Below are 16,175 nucleotides of genomic sequence, written 5' to 3' on the forward strand. Positions count from 1 at the left end.
AACTCTCTCTCATACCCCTTAAACTTTTCCATACACGCTTCCACATTTGCTCAGAACTCTTCTTTCGCTCTGCTTGTACAATCTTGCATTGGTGTAAACACACACAATCGCCCACAATAGTATTCCTACTTTCAATCTTACCCGCACAAACCTTGACCCAAATGATCCACACTCTCTTATTTTCTCCTTTCATCTCTTGCACACAACAATACATACACCCTATTTTGCCCTCCCATTCTCACCTACCCCAACACACAGGCTATAACCCATCCATATTCAGTCTTTCACATCTCCATTCATTCTCAGTTTATCCACATAGGCCTATGTCCATTTCTGCACCCTCAAGCACCTGGACAATCTCTAACCTCATCATTCACACCCCTTACATGTCATTTTGCAATCCATACCATGTCCTATGTCCGGTCTTTGGTCATCACCTGATTGTCTATCCTAGTCCAAGGCTTTTTGTTTGTCTTGTTAGATACCAGTACAGTAGTTGCTCTCCAGGGAGGGGCACAAACCCCCCACCAACCCATTTGTTGACACGTAGGTACCATGTGTTGGTTGGTCATAAGGTTATCAATCAGCATATTAAATGATTTCCTGGCTTACAGGAAATAATTTGGCTTGTCACTCAGTGTTGAGTTATCCTTAAATAGAGTACCACTACAATGAGTGAGTTGATAATGGGCACCCCCACTGACCTGATGCACCTTACCAAATCAGTCCCTCTTCTTCCTGATATTTTTTTGTATTTTTCTGATATTTTTTGGCCAGGTAAATGGGTGTTTCATGTTAAATTTCTTTCCTTAATGTCTTTAGTCCTGTTCCTTCCACGGTACCGTATAAACTGTTACTCAAGGGTAATGGGTGACAGTTACTCCAACATGTGAAAATCTACCAAAATTTTTTGTTGTTGACATCCCCTACGTCTTTTAGTACCACTTCCTACCATTACATTTTAACCAACCAACCAAACCTAACTTAACCAAGATTCATTAAGTATTAGTAGGCCCACCATTACATCTGATAATTTAAAAACAAGATCAACTGAGAAATAAAGTCAAGAGTTAACATCATTTATGCCCATAAAATTAGTAAAAAATAAAGAAAGCAGAAACAGTTAATGAAATTGACTGATTTGAGTAGGTCTGAGTAAGAAAGGAATGATTAATGAACAACTAGCAGCAAGCAATATGACTATATGGCACTAAGGCTGGCATTGTAGTGCTCTTGGCATGAAAGTGACGTAAGGGAGAATAAAGTCAACATCATTGGGAAGTTCTTAAACTGTTCCTGTCACAAAACCAAATATATAACCTGACAGAAGTAAGGGGAAAATAAGGGCTGGAAGAAATACAGAATTATCAAGAAGACAGATATGACAGATGAGAAGAGAGCAGTAAGGAGATAAAGAAGGGATACTGAGGAAGTATTCTTTCCCCAGGGGGAAGGTTTGAGTATGTCTCTTCCATTACCTGAGGTAAAACAGACACCAGTGAGGCATAAGGAACATAACAAGGGGAAAAGGTAAACACAAAACAACTGTTTACCTCCATGTAAAGACTGAAGTAAGAAAAATACAAAAAACAAACTGGAGGGGCAGGAATTAAATTGGTAAGGTCTTTCTGCTGCTTAAAGTAAAATATGCATTTACCCAAAACTGTAATGAAGCTAGAACTGATGTCACAGGCGATGAAAGAACCTCTTCTAGAAGGCCAGTGGTGCCTATCAATGGATTAACACTTATCAAAGATATGGTACCAATAATTTGCACGTGCCGAATATATCCTACTATCCAAATGGGGGCTCTACATATGGAACATGACACCTATTCAGAAAATCAACGGTTTGATTCTTACATTCTAGCAAATTGCTCACAACATACACAGTACTTTTGGCAAATAACTTAAGTAACCCAATCAAACATTTCATTAATCATTTCATGACGAAATCTCCATCTGCTTTTCATAAAATATTAAACAAAGTATAAAAGTATGTAAGATCAACATCAACTTCACGTATGAACTTGAGTTTTATCATAGGCATGCTGGCCATAGTCAGTTAAAACATGCTAAACATCAGCATAACACGATACTCACTGTTGACGAACTCTCCAATAGCGGGCCTCTTTTGGGTGTGACTGATAAAAGAATTGAACACGAGGCTATAATTGCAGCCTGACACTTCACGTCCCAACAGTGCGCTTTCCTTAACGTCACTGACACTTATAAAGGAGGTGTGGCTGCTTTCCACCCTTCTCTTCTCTTGCAACCCGCCTGACTCACTGCTGTCAAACACAACACAGATCTACTTCACAGGTGATTACTAGCATTCCGCTAGGCAAATGCAAACTGTTCATAAATTAAAATTTTCCTTCAAAATTCGCTGAGAACAGTTTTGGAGTTCAACGAAAAACAAAACTGTTATTATAGTGAATAAAACAAACTTAAATTTTCTACAGTGATTTTTGAAACATAATGTTATGATATGTAATACTCTGAACGAGCTTATTACTGGAACATAGTTCGGTCGAGAAGAGCGGGGGATTTAAATTTCTGAAAAAAAAAAAAAAGAACCAAAAGAGAAAGTGCGAAACAGACTTCAAACTAGATTTTTGAGAAATCACATCTTGCACCCTCCCGATTTCACTGTCTGGAAAAGGACATGACCCCCCCCCCCGTCTCCCCCGGCAGACGATCGTTTGCCTTGCGACTCCTCATTGAGGAGCTCCATATAGACGTATTTGGTCTCTTGCTGTGAACAAAACATTGGTTCTTTGGTAGAGAGAAGGCTACAGTGTCGTCGTCCTAGCCCTTAATCACCACAAGAACAAGAGAAAGTGAAAATATCGAGCACGATCTCCTCACAGTCACCCATTAGCATTTATTTAAATCGGGTACCGTAAAAATCCAATAGTTAGGGCCTACATTTCTTATTATGATCTTCATTTTAATCGGCCATCTTCGTGTAAAGTGCTAAAAACACAGTTATGAAATTTAAGTCATAATTTGCTTCTGTCTACAGCCATGACCTTAATGTGACTCTGATATTCATAGAGAAAGAAACAGCAAGCAACTACCCTTCATGCTATCTACGAGTATCTACCTATCAATACCCAGAGGCCTTAATCCCGTAAGGGGTGGCCACAAACAAATCGCCTGCATACCGCCCTGCCCCCCTCCATTTCGCTGCCCTCCCCCCACCACACACCTCCTTCACTCATATACCTCTCCACTCCATCCCTCCATCTCATCCTTGGTCTCCCCCTCCCTCTCTCCTCCTCCACCTCTCACGCATACTCTTACCTCGTTAGTCTCTCGTTCTCCATCCTCTCCACGTGGCCAAACCACCTCAGTGTATTTCTCTAAACGCTTTCTATCACATCCACAGCCACACCACAGTGCTCCTTCACTTCCTTTTTTGTCAGTCTGTCTTTCCATGTTACTCCCCATGATCCTCTCAAATAACTCATTTCCACTTGTGTCCTTCCAACAAGGTTCAAGCTTCGCATCCATACGTTGTTGGTATCACAATACTATCATGCAGCTACTTTTTTATTCTATGCACATTTCCCTATTTCTTATCACTGTTTTCAAGGAACCAACAATCTTCCTTTTCTGTTGTACCTTTTAAGCACTGCGAATCCTCCAAACTTCTATCCTTACTCATTACACAATTTAAGTGATTAAATTCACTCACATTTTCCATTTTCTCATCATCCAACCTCACTGTGCATTCACTGACTTCATTTCTCTCGAAGACCACAACTTTGCTTTTTCTTACATTCACTTTCAGATTCCGTTTCTTACACACTCTCCCAAACTCATTCACCAAGTCTTGCAGTTTCCCTTCGTCTTCACTTAACAGTACAGTATCATCTGTAAACAACACAGCAAGAAGTTTCCAAATGCTCTCTCTATAGGGCCGCTCCAACATCCACTGCCCTACCTTGTATCTCATTTATAAGTTATAACCCCATCCATATACAGACTGAACAACCATAGAAACATGACACATCCCTGTTTCAACCCAACATTCACATAGATAAAATTACTCAGTTCACCATCCACACGCACTGCACCCTTAAAATCCTCATACATACTGTTATGCTGATTGTTTTTAGGTCGACTCCTCGCCCTAAAATCACTAGCGACTGAGCGGTGTCCTCTTTCCGGACCGGAAGTAAAGCACCAACAAAGGAACAGGATATAAAAACTAGGCAGTATACCTTAACACATCTATTACCTTAATTCTAAAACCGTTACAATATGATACAGAGTGATATTTAGGATATAGGATACAGAGACACAGAGTTAGGTTGGGATGACACGGGATACCATTGTACTCAACACACAATATGATCACATAAAACAATGGCTTGTGGTTTTATAAGTGGAGGGTGATTGTCTTTCATTAAAGTCCAAAATATCTATACTCACAGTAGTAAAAGGAATACACAAGGTTAAGGTCTAGGGGAGGAGTATTACTATAAGAAAGGCAAGGTGCGGATCATGACACTCGACTCAGTTAACTAGACGCAGCGACACTCTCCTTGGGGTCTTAGGTTTCCCGCGCACCTGACTGGCGTTCACGCTGAAGGGGAAACTCCTCTGTTCTGGGAGGGGGATAACACTTTACTTGCTATTGTTGAATTACTTTCCTTTAAGGGGCATGTGAGTTTATTGGGATTAATAACACTTAAATGTTGATTTCCTATGGATCGCACTATGTCACTCTGTCACTGTTCCTGTTCCTCTTTCTCGGGTATACTTAGGTCGAAGGGGACGTCACTGATCTACCCTTTTTTCCTGGGTTAATTCGCTCTGTCACTCTGGTCGAGGGGGAGGACCTCAGGGGACTCTACCCGTGGCGGGCGACACACTACCCGCAGGGGAGTCACTATCCGGGTCCAGTCCTTTGGTGAGTTGCAGGGAGGCCCTCCTATCTGGGGGCCTCGACCTGGAGGTAGACCCTGAACTCAGGGTCTCGTCGGTGTGGTGCAGGGAGGCCCCCCTGTCTGGGGGCCTCGACCTGGGAGGTGGCCCTCGGGGCTGAGGCCAAACAGTTGGAGGAGGCGGGTCTGGCGTCGGAGGCTCCATGGTGTGAGGGGGTCAGCATTACTCACACTTGTAGGCTGCTGGGCTCGCCTGGTTGTCCTGGGGCTGCAGAGGTCTGCCAGGGGACGCGCCGTCAGGGTTGGACTGCGGCCTCGTGTCCTGCTGGTGCCTGGAGAAGACAAGAATTTCCCAGGAGTAAGAGGCAGGTCCGGACTGGGACTTTGCCTCCGCTCCGGTGACACCTTCGGGGCAACTCTCCCGAGTGGTGTCCAGCTATTCCCACAGGGGAACGCTGAAGGTAGAGTGCACACGGAGACAGTGTTCTCTCTTATATACAGGGAGGGCAGCATGGAGGCGACTCTCTCTCCTGTCTCTGTCACAGCCGTGGCTCCAGGTTGCTTTACCCTGGGACCCACTTTTCGCTTTCTACTAGGGACTCTTACCCTTGGGGTGGCAGAGGGTACTGGCCCCTCGTAGCTCACTATTGGGCCTCTTGCCCTGTATGTGGCAGAGGGTATTTCTCCCTCGTGGCTCTGAGTATGTGGCAGAGGGTGTTGTTCCCTCGTGGCTCACTGTGGCAGAGGGTACTGGCCCCTCGTGGCTCACTATTGGGCCTCCTTCCCTGTTTGTGGCAGAGGGTATTTCTCCCTTGTGGCTCACTGTGGCAGAGGGTACTGGCCCCTCGTGGCTCACTATTGGGTGTGTGGCAGAGGGTGTTGTTCCCTCGTGGCTCACTGTGGCAGAGGGTACTGGCCCCTCGTGGCTCACTATATATGTGGCAGAGGGTATTGCTCCCTCGTGGCTCACTGTGGCAGAGGTGGGGACACCTCGTGGCTCACTAAAGGGCCTCCTGCCCTTGAGGGGTGTAATATGGCCGTCGCCAAAAAGCTACTAGGGACTGACTTTTTATCAGTCCCACCCCACTGCTGTCGATGGTTAGCCCGCCTGTGAGGTGAGGTCTCCAATCCAGGCTCACCTGGTGTCGGGGCAGTTGCGGGGAAAAGGGGCACAGGTCAGTGGTGGTTGGGTGACCCTCTTGCCCTGGGTCATTAGCCCCCCCCATTGTCCCTTCCTCGGGTGGTGGGGTGGTGGTGGCCCGGTGGTGGGGTGGGGGGTGGCAGGGTGGATGGTCCGGTGGCGGGCATTTTACCACCGTCGTCTGTGAAAAAGTCACGACCCCGTGACTGCAGGTGGTAGGTGGTGGTAGTGAACATCTTGTTGATCGGGGTGAGGTGTTGCAGGAGGTTCATCCAGTGGTTGGTCATGGTGTTTGGTTCTTCGGCTGGGTTGAAAAAGAGGCGGATGGAGGATGGACGGTTTGTGTGGCGTAGGCGGTGAAGAAGCTGGGGCGTCTGTCGGATCTTGATGGGTGGCTGGTTGTAGGGTAGCCAGTGGACTCGGGTGATCCTCTTCTTGGTGGTTGGTGCCTGGTGTGAAGGCAGTAGCTGAATGCTGGCGAGTGATGGTGGGTAGGCGCTTTTATGGGGAATGGGTCTGTGGGTGGAGGATTTCACTTTAGGGAATTGGGATTTGGGGGTTTTCCATCGTGCTTGGTGGAGAGGGAGGGTGATGGGGGAGGTGTTTGGGGGAGGGGGGGTTTGTGGTGGTGGGTGGCTGGCTGGGCGTTCACTGGGGGGTGGTATTGGGGTGTATCTGGATGGTGGGCGTGAGAGGTGACCAGACCTGGTAGTGGTGGTGGTGAGTGTGGGTGTGGGTGGTGAGGGTGGTTGTGCACGTGGTGGTGGTGAGGGTGTACGGCTGTTGGGGGGTGAGGTGGGTGGCAGTGCGGTGTGGCGGGTATAGTGGGCATGGTCGCGGGGGAGGGGGTGAGTGTTTGATGGGGTAGGTATGGGCATGGTGCGGGTGCAGGTGGCAGGGGATTGAGGAGTGTGATGTGAGGAGGTAGTGGCTTGAGGCGGCGGTGGTGAGGCAGGTGGTGGAGGCGACGTTGTATGGGGGGTGGTATGGGGATGGGTGGTAGAGAGAGGGGTGGGAGGCGGTGAGTGGGTGGTGGTGTTGGGCGGGGGTGGCAATGGGGGCAGTGGATGTGGTGAGTCAGGATCAGGTGTGATGGGGGGTGGTGTGGTTGTAGGTGAGGTGCTGGGTGGGGGTGAGAAGTAGTAAGAGTAGGAGTTTGGGGGGTAATTCTCGGAAGTGTCGTTGTGGCCAGGTGGTCGGGCAGAGGTGCGGGGCGCACGGGTGTGGGGGTGGTCATTGTTGGGTGGGTGGAAGGGTTGCACGTGGCGATTCCGATACGTGCGTTGTTGGCCTTGCTGATTGATGATTACTTGATAGGAGTTGGGGACTTGGGTTATGATGAAGGGTCCGATGAATTGGGGTGAGATCTTATTTGGGGTAGGGAGTTGTGCCACGACAACGGATTGGCCAGGTTTGTAGGGGTTGGTGTGGTTGGTGTTGGGCGTAAGGTCCTGTAGTGTTTGCAGGTCGTGGTGGCGGCGTTTGAGGTGGTGGAGAGGGTCTGTAGTGGAGGGCGGGGTGGGTGGCTGGAGGTGGTGGCAGAGTGGGAGGAGGAGCGGGGTTTCCCCGAATACTCACTCGTGTAGTGTTATGCCGTCTTCTCGTGGGCATGTGTTTAGGCCCCATTGAACAATTTTGACATGAGCAGGCCAATCTTCATTTCCTGTTTGCATGATGCGAATGCGGACCTGATTGAGGAGGGAGCGATGACTTCTTTCACAGATGCTGTTGCCTTGGGGCCAGTAGGGGGATGAGTGGGAGATGTGAAACCCGAATATTTTTGCTAATTCTTGCCAGACTTTTCCTGTGAATTCTGGTGCATTGTCGGAGTGTAAGGCCTGGGGAATGCCAAAGTATGGGAATACGTGGCGAGTTAGAGCATCTGCGACGGATACTGCACTGTGATCTTTTGGGGGGCATGCTATTATGAACTTGGAATAGACGTCAACGAAGGTGATTATATATTTATATCCTGCTTTGGGCGTTAGACGTCCGACGACGTCGAGGGAAAGTAGTTGCCAGGGTTTTGTTGCTGTTAGTTTTCCGGACAGGCCTGGTGTGCGGGTGATATCTTTTACTAAAGCACACGCACGGCAGGATTGTATAATGTCCTTGGAGATGGTGATGGGGTTCGGTGTCCAATACATGTCATTGAACACTTGAGTGAGTTTCTTAGTGCCCAGGTGAATGCCATTGTTGGCGTGAAGGTGCAGCATGGTGTCATGGGCGGTGGTGGGGCTTAGGACGATGTGGCCGTTGGGGTCGAACAGGTGTTTGCCGTGCAGGTGGAGTTTGCTGAAAATGTTTGGCGGGATCCAGGTAGGGCGTTGCTTATCTTGCCACATTTTGATCAGGTCTGGTTCTGCTGAGATGGTGTTGATGGGTAATCGTGATAGGGCGTCGGCGTTCGTGTGGAGCTTGCCTGGACGATACGATATTTCAAAGTCGTATTCCTCAAGAGTTTCTCGCCTTCTTGTGAGCTGCGTGTTTGTGGTGTTGGATTGGCGTAACCACTGTAGGGACTGGTGATCAGTAATGACAGTCACATGGGTGCCTGAGATGTACGAGCAGAAGTACTCGAGTGACCAGATAATTCCTAGTCATTCACGTTTGGTGGCCGCGTAATTCCTTTCCGCAGAGTTTAAGGTGCGGCTGGCACAGGCGATGATGTGCTCGTGGCCGTCCTGGACTTGTGCAAGGACCGCCCCTATGGAAAGGAGTGAGACGTCGGTATACAGGCGGAATGGCAGGTTGTAGTCTGGGAAGGCGACGACTGGGACGGAGGTGAGTTTGGCTTTGAGGGTGGTGAATGCATTGTTTCTGGGTTCTGTCCAGACGAAAGGTTCTTTTTTGGTAAGGTCATGCAAGGGTTTGGCGATGTCCGCAAAACCTTTCACGAAATGCTGGTAATAGGAGGTTAATTCTAGGAAGGCTCTGGTTTCGTGCACATCACGGGGTGGGGGGATGTCGGCGATTGCACGTATCTTGTCGGGGTCGGGAGAGATGCCCTCTGCATTGATCAGGTGTCTGAGGAAGGAGGCTGATCGTTCAGCTAGAACACATTTTGTGGGTTTTAGCTTGAGCCCGGCCTGGCGTATACGCTGGAATACCTGTTTGAGGCGGTGGAGGTGATCAGCCCAGGTGTGGCTGAAAACTATAATGTCATCGAGGTAAGCCAAACAGGTTTCCCAGGTGAGTCCGCTCAGCACAGATTCCATGAGATGGGAGAACATGGCAGGGGCGTTGCAGAGTCCGAAAGGAAGGACGTTAAATTCGTAGTGCTTCCTGTTTGATGTTGAGAAGGTGGTTTTGTGTTTGTCGTCGGGGTGGACTGGAACCTGCCAGTAGCCTGATTGCAGGTCTAGGGTAGAGAACCATGTCGATCCGTGGAGGGAGTCTAGGAAGTCGTCGATCCTGGGTAGTGGTGTAGCGTCTTTGATGGTAACGTTGTTCACTCTGCGGTAATCGATGCAGAAACGCATGGTTCCGTCCTTTTTTCGCACGAGTACTACAGGTGAGGACCATGGGCTAGTGGAGTTTGAGATGACACCGGCATCGAGCATTTCCTGGACCTGCCGGTCTTCTTCTGCCCGCTGTTTTTTTTTTTTTTTCAGCGAGATGGTTGGCGAATGGGAGTAGTATGAATCTCGTGGCTGAGATAGGTGGTATGGCCAAGATCGGTCGGGCCGGCGGAGAATAAGTCCTGAAAGTCCAGAAGTAGTTGGTGGAGGCTGTTTGATTGGGAAGGGGATAGATGTGGTGGTATGTTGGGGAGAGTGGGGTGATTAGAGGGTGGTGTTGAGCATGGTTCTGCCTCTTCTGTATCACCAATGATGAGTCCTCGAGGCAGAGTTAATGGTGTTGTGGCGAGATTCGCGATACGGATTTGGTGGGCGTGGGGGGGAAGGAAAGTAGGGGAAACTAAACAGGATGATAGGGGTCCGGTGGGGATGGACGGTGAAAAAAGGACTGATGTGCCTGAGGGTCTGGTGAGTGTTACCCACGCTTCGTGGTGAGGTGGAATGGTAATGGTGGAAGCAATAGTGGCAGGGAATGAGGGAGTTTGGGGAAGCAAGGGTGGAATGGGGGATGGGGTTGGAGGGGGATGAAGTGAGGCATTTAGTGAGGTTGGGGTGGGGTTACATGTACAGGTGGGTTGGGGAGGGTGAGTGTTGTAGGGTGGTGTGTGGGTGGTGGTGTTGTTTTTCCTTCTTTTTTTTTTTTTTTTTCCTTGTTGGTGGATGCTTGGTTAGGGTGGGCTGGACCGAAGTGGAGGCGACGCTGATAACAATCAATGGTCGCGTGGAGTTTCTGAAGGAGGTCCAGGCCGAGGTATCCATCATATTGACTACATGAAGAATCAAATATGATGAATGGGTGGTTGGTGGAGACTCGTTGGTGAGTGGTGGTTTGTAGGGCCCAGGTTTCCCCACGGATGGGTAGGGGGCCGTCCCCCGCGTCTACGAGGTTGGCTGAAGTGGGGAGGAGTGGGTCGAATGCTGAGATGTGGCGGGAGTAAAAATGGGAGTAGAGGCAAGACCTGGCTGCTCCCGTATCCACCAGTAATCTTGCCTTGACCCCGTTCAGCCAAATCTTGTTACAGACTGGGGGTCTGTAGTTATGTGAGGTGGCCCCCGCCACCGTGGGGAGGTGCGGGGACGGGTCTAAAAATCCATCTGCTGAGGATGGGTGAGATCGTCGTGCTCGTCATCGTCTGGTCCTTGGTAGAGCAGTGGTGGCGCGTCGTCCTCCTGGGCGTTGTCGTCAAGGGAGGAGACTTTCCTACGCCCTTGTTGGGGATTTTTGCGCCTGCTCGCCTTGAGTTGCTCCCTTATGTCGTGTAGGGGGCAGGTGCGACTGCAAGCCGTGAACTCCCAAGGGTTTATGGTAATTAGATTGCCTTTTTCCCTGGGGTTAGGGCGCTTCTTTTGTGGGTAAGCCCTGGGTACTGTGGGAGGCGGCTCTGTAGGCGGCTGGTGAGGCGGCGGCTTGGGTTTTGGTGGGGGGTTGTGATTTGTGGGAAATCTTGTTACTGCGTGAAGGGGTTGTGGTGTGGGATGGGCGGCGAGGAGACGTCTGACGAGTTGCAGGTCCTGATCCATGTTTCCTGAGGGATCATAAATGGAGAAATGCTCCCTGACCGTGCTAGGGAGAATCCTCAGCAGAGTGTTGAATGTATGAGTATCCCGAGTATTCATTTCTGCCTCGGGATAAGCGGCGCTGACGAGGCGCCGAGCCAGGACGAAAGTGTCGTCCAAGTTACCGTCGTAGGTGAGGGCGTCGAGCTGTGAAAGAGCGACAACTCTGCCCATACAAGGCATAAAAGCCTGTTTCACTATTTGTGTGAACTGGTCCCAAGACAGTACTGGGACTACTTTTGGTGCGACATTGGTGATAATTTTTCCCAGGTTAGGTAATGTGACCACAATTTTCTCCTTATCCGAGTCAAACCCTATGTCTAAGAGGGGTTTGATCATATCCAAATATACATCAATGTCACATTGGTCCTGGTTGAATTTTGGTAATTGAATGTGCGGTTTGGCTGCCATTGTGCAAGTTTCCTTTTATGTTCCTCCGTGCTTTTACTCGGATCCAGAACCACCGCTTGCCACCAATGTTATGCTGAGTGTTTTTAGGTCGACTCCTCGCCCTAAAAACACTAGCGACTGAGCGGGGTCCTCTTTCCGGACCGGAAGTAAAGCACCAACAAAGGAACAGGACATAAAAACTAGGCAGTATACCTTAACACATCTATTACCTTAATTCTAAAACCGTTACAATATGATACAGAGTGATATTTAGGATATAGGATACAGAGACACAGAGTTAGGTTGGGATGACACGGGATACCATTGTACTCAACACACAATATGATCACATATAACAATGGCTTGTGGTTCTATAAGTGGGGGGTGATTGTCTTTCATTAAAGTCCAAAATATCTATACTCACAGTAGTAAAAGGAATACACAAGGTTAAGAGTCTAGGGGAGGAGTATTACTATAAGAAAGGCAGGGTGTGGATCATGACACTCGACTCAGTTAACTAGACGCAGCGACACTTTCCTTGGGGTCTTAGGTTTCCCGTGCACCTGACTGCCATTCACACTGACGGGGAAAGTCCTCTATTCTGGGAGGGGGATAACACTTTACTTACTATTGTTGAATTACTTTCCTTTAAGGGGCATGTGAGTTTATTGGGATTAATAACACTTAAATGTTGATTTCCTATGGATCGCACTATGTCACTCTGTCACTGTTCCTGTTCCTCTTTCTTGGGTATACTTAAGTCGAAGGGGACGTCACTGATCTACCCTTTTTTCCTGGGTTAATTCACTCTGTCACTCTGGTCGAGGGGGAGGACCTCAGGGGACTCTACCCATGGCGGGCGACACACTACCCGCAGGGGAGTCACTACCCGGGTCCAGTCCTTTGGTGAGTTGCAGGGAGGCCCTCCTATCTGGGGGCCTCGACCTGGAGGTAGACCCTGAACTCAGGGTCTCGTCAGCGTGGTGCAGGGAGACCCGCCTGTCTGGGGGCCTCGACCTGGGAGGTGGCCCTCGGGGCTGGGGCCAAACAGTTGGAGGAGGCGGGTCTGGCGTTGGAGGCTCCATGGTGTGAGGGGGTCAGCGTTACTCACACTTGTAGGCTGCTGGGCTCGCCTGGTTGTCCTGGGGCTGCGGAGGTCTGCCAGGGGATGCGCCGTCAGGGTTGGGCTGTGGCCTCGTCTCCTGCTGGTGCCTGGAGAAGACAAGAATTTCCCAGGAGTAGGAGGCAGGTCCGGACTGGGACTTTGCCTCCGCTCCGGTGACACCTTCAGGGCAACTCTCCCGAGTGGTGTCCAGCTATTCCCACAGGGGAACGCTGAAGGTAAAGTGCACACGGAGACAGTGTTCTCTCTTATATAAAGGGAGGGCAGCACGGAGGCGACTCTCTCTCCTGTCTCTGTCACAGCCGTGGCTCCAGGTTGCTTTACCCTGGGACCCACTTTTCGCTTTCTACTAGGGACTCTTACCCTTGGAGTGGCAGAGGGTACTGGCCCCTCGTAGCTCACTATTGGGCCTCCTGCCCTGTATGTGGCAGAGGGTATTTCTCCCTCGTGGCTCACTGAGTATGTTGCAGAGGGTGTTGTTCCCTCGTGGCTCACTGTGGCAGAGGGTACTGGCCCCTCGTGGCTCACTATTGGGCCTCCTGCCCTGTTTATGGCAGAGGGTATTTCTCCCTCGTGGCTCACTGTGGCAGAGGGTACTGGCCCCTCGTAGCTCACTATTGGGTGTGTGGCAGAGGGTGTTGTTCCCTCGTGGCTCACTGTGGCAGAGGGTACTGGCCCCTCGTGGCTCACTATATATGTGGCAGAGGGTATTGCTCCCTCGTGGCTCACTGTGGCAGAGGTGGGGACACCTCGTGGCTCACTAAAGGGCCTCCTGCCCTTGAGGGGTGTAATATGGCCGTCGCCAAAAAGCTACTAGGGACTGACTTTTTATCAGTCCCACCCCACTGCTGTCGATGGTTAGCCCGCCTGTGAGGTTGTCTCCGATCCAGGCTCACCTGGTGTCGGGGCAGTTGTGGGGAAAAGGGGCACAGGTCAGTGGTGGTTGGGTGACCCTCTTGCCCTGGGTCATTAGCCCCCTCATTGTCCCTTCCTGGGGTGGTGGGGTGGTGGTGGCCCGGTGGTGGGGTGGGGGGTGGCGGGGTGGATGGTCCGGCGGCGGGCATTTTACATACTCTTCACGGCATTCAACAGCTTCCTATTTACACCATAATTTTCCACATTCCTTGTCTATGCACTTTGTAATATGCTTTCGCCAAATCCATTAAGGCTGCATAAAACTTCTTTCTCTTTTCCAGGAATATCTACACAACCTCCTTCCGTCTTAAAACCTCCCTGTTCTTCATCAACTAATTCCACTGTTATTTCCCTAACTCTGTCTTTAAGTATCCTATCATATACTTTTCCTTTTACACTAAGAGAACAAATGCCCCCATGCTTATCACACACTTCTTTTCCCCCTTTTTCTTTGTACAGGGAAATAATTATACTGTAGGCTACCTGACTTCCAGTCCTCCAGGACTCAACCTTCCTCCCCGGCCAATATGCACATCTTCCATATCCATTCTACTTCTATCTCTTCCCAGTGCTTCATCGTTTCACCACATGCTCCATCAATCCCTAGGGCTTTTCCCATTTTGTCTCTCTTTATTGCGTCCACTACTTCCATCTTACTGATATCTTCCTCCTTTTTCACCACCTTCCCTCTCCTAGCCATTCCCCCAGCCACATAATCACATTACTTTCATTCTCATCATCATCATCATCATCATTGAAATACCAGCGCTGCGGGATGAGCACGACATCACCATCCCAGGAGGAGAGAGTGAGGGAGTGACACCCACCCCACAAGGACACAACGGAGGGGCTGACTTACCTGGGCGGATGTCCAGGCAACAACGACACATCTCCCTCGCCACCCGGCACCCCTCTTCCGCACGGCCAGACCACCCAATAGTGTACGGAAAAAGTACACTACTCTCCAGCAGAGAAAGTGCTCAACAGAATCGGGGTGGGACTTGCAGTGGCAAGTTCCCAGGCACACCCTCGGACGCCGAGTCTTCTGGATCGGCTCCATATTTAAGTGAGGACTCAGGAGGAGCCTCTAGGTTTGCTGTTCCCCTGCCTAGACTGAAGGAGGGCATGCTCCATTGGAGCTGTGGCGGAAGCCGAGAGAGTACATTTGGCCTCTTCCTCCCAACGTTACAGGCACAGGACCTTCCCAGACGGAAGGAAGACACGCTCCGTCAGAGTTGTGGCATTAGCTGAGAGTGTACGTCTGGCCTCTTCCTCCTGACGTTCCCGGGACAGGTAACCCGAATCCAACGAAGGGAGGGCATGCTCCATCGGAGCTGCGGCACTAGCTGCGAGTGTACATCCGACCTCTTCCTCCCTACGTCTCCAGGGCAGGAGGCCCTAGCCCTACGACAGGAGTGCCTGGAGTGTTCTCGTACCCCTGTTCCATGTAGGAGCACAGGCATTGCCTGACGGGGCTGCCTGACGGAAGGAGTCACCTTTGGCTCGCCTCACCACCCTGGTGTAAAAGCGAGGTGCCACTCTTTCTAGCTCTCTCCTTGGAGGGCTGGAGCTTCTTCCCCTACAGGTTACCCTCCTGAGTCCAGACCAGACAAGATGCCCCTGAGGCCCAGAGTCTGGTCCCTGCAGCCCTGGTCACCCCAGACGCTGACTGGCTCCGCCAGGACCAGAGGCCACAGCTCTCCCCTGTTGGCCTCCCCCTGCAGCAGAGGCCGCAATCCCCAGAGCCAGCAGGCGTCCGCAGGTGCTTGCTGAGACCGAAGGGCCTCCCCCGACACAGGCGGCCGCAGTTCTCTCCTGACTGCCACCCCAGACTGGGGTATAGGCTGCCCTGCCTCAGCAGCATCCTCCCCCCGGCCGACATTCGGGCTGGGTCTCCATCAGGCCCTCTCTCGGACCCCGAAGACGACCAAGGGCCAACGGCGCATTGCCCGACTTCTGGCCCTCTTCGGGCCCAGTCCCAAATGCCCTACCTCCTGCAGTGCCGACGCTGCAAGGAAGCCGCCTCAGATGCCACCCCATCACTCCCGGACTAGTGGCAACTCCACGGGCCCCACTGTCCCGCACAGCTCCCCGGACGGCCCGCCTCCCACGCCCGGCCGCCACTTGGAGCTCCCTGCATAGGCCCTCTCCCCAGGGGCTGTGGCCTCTTCTCCGTCAGAACCGTGAGTGACAGGTCTCGTAATCATATACCTCCCCAGTGTCATGGACCCCCCCCCCTCCAGTGAACTACCAGCAAACCGTTCTCCTGTGTTCCTATCCCCATACGTAGCACGTTCTTCCTCCCCCCCCCCGATTATAGTGTCCCCCCACCCTCTGTTGATTTATTGAGCCCTTGTGAATCACGCGCAGAGTGTATAGCCCCAGCCAGGGTCAATACACCCCCTCTCTCATACAGTGACAGACAAGCTCACACCATTCACATAACACAGCAAGATCTCAGGGCTATATCCTCCCCCCCTTCTCCCTACCCCCGGCCCGGCTCCCCAGAGAGTAACCCTCCCTATCCTCATCAAGCCCCGCTCCCCTTCACGCCCCCAGTGTGACCTATGG

General features: G+C 51.0%; 1 protein-coding gene across 1 annotated transcript in view; it reads right to left on the reverse strand.

The window, feature by feature from the left end:
• Positions 1-2,275, reverse strand: part of LOC145411398 (uncharacterized) — a 133,443-nt gene extending 131,168 nt beyond the window's left edge. The window contains exon 1 of the mRNA XM_080281439.1: positions 2,103-2,275. The gene's annotated coding sequence lies outside the window, so the exon portion shown is untranslated. The remainder of the gene's footprint in view (positions 1-2,102) is intronic.
• Between the last annotated feature and the right edge of the window lie 13,900 nt (positions 2,276-16,175).

Source organism: Coenobita brevimanus, chromosome 89 (genome assembly GCF_032717465.1).
Source record: "Coenobita brevimanus isolate Jiangsu-jjx chromosome 89, ASM3271746v2, whole genome shotgun sequence".
Classification (NCBI taxonomy): domain Eukaryota; kingdom Metazoa; phylum Arthropoda; class Malacostraca; order Decapoda; family Coenobitidae; genus Coenobita; species Coenobita brevimanus.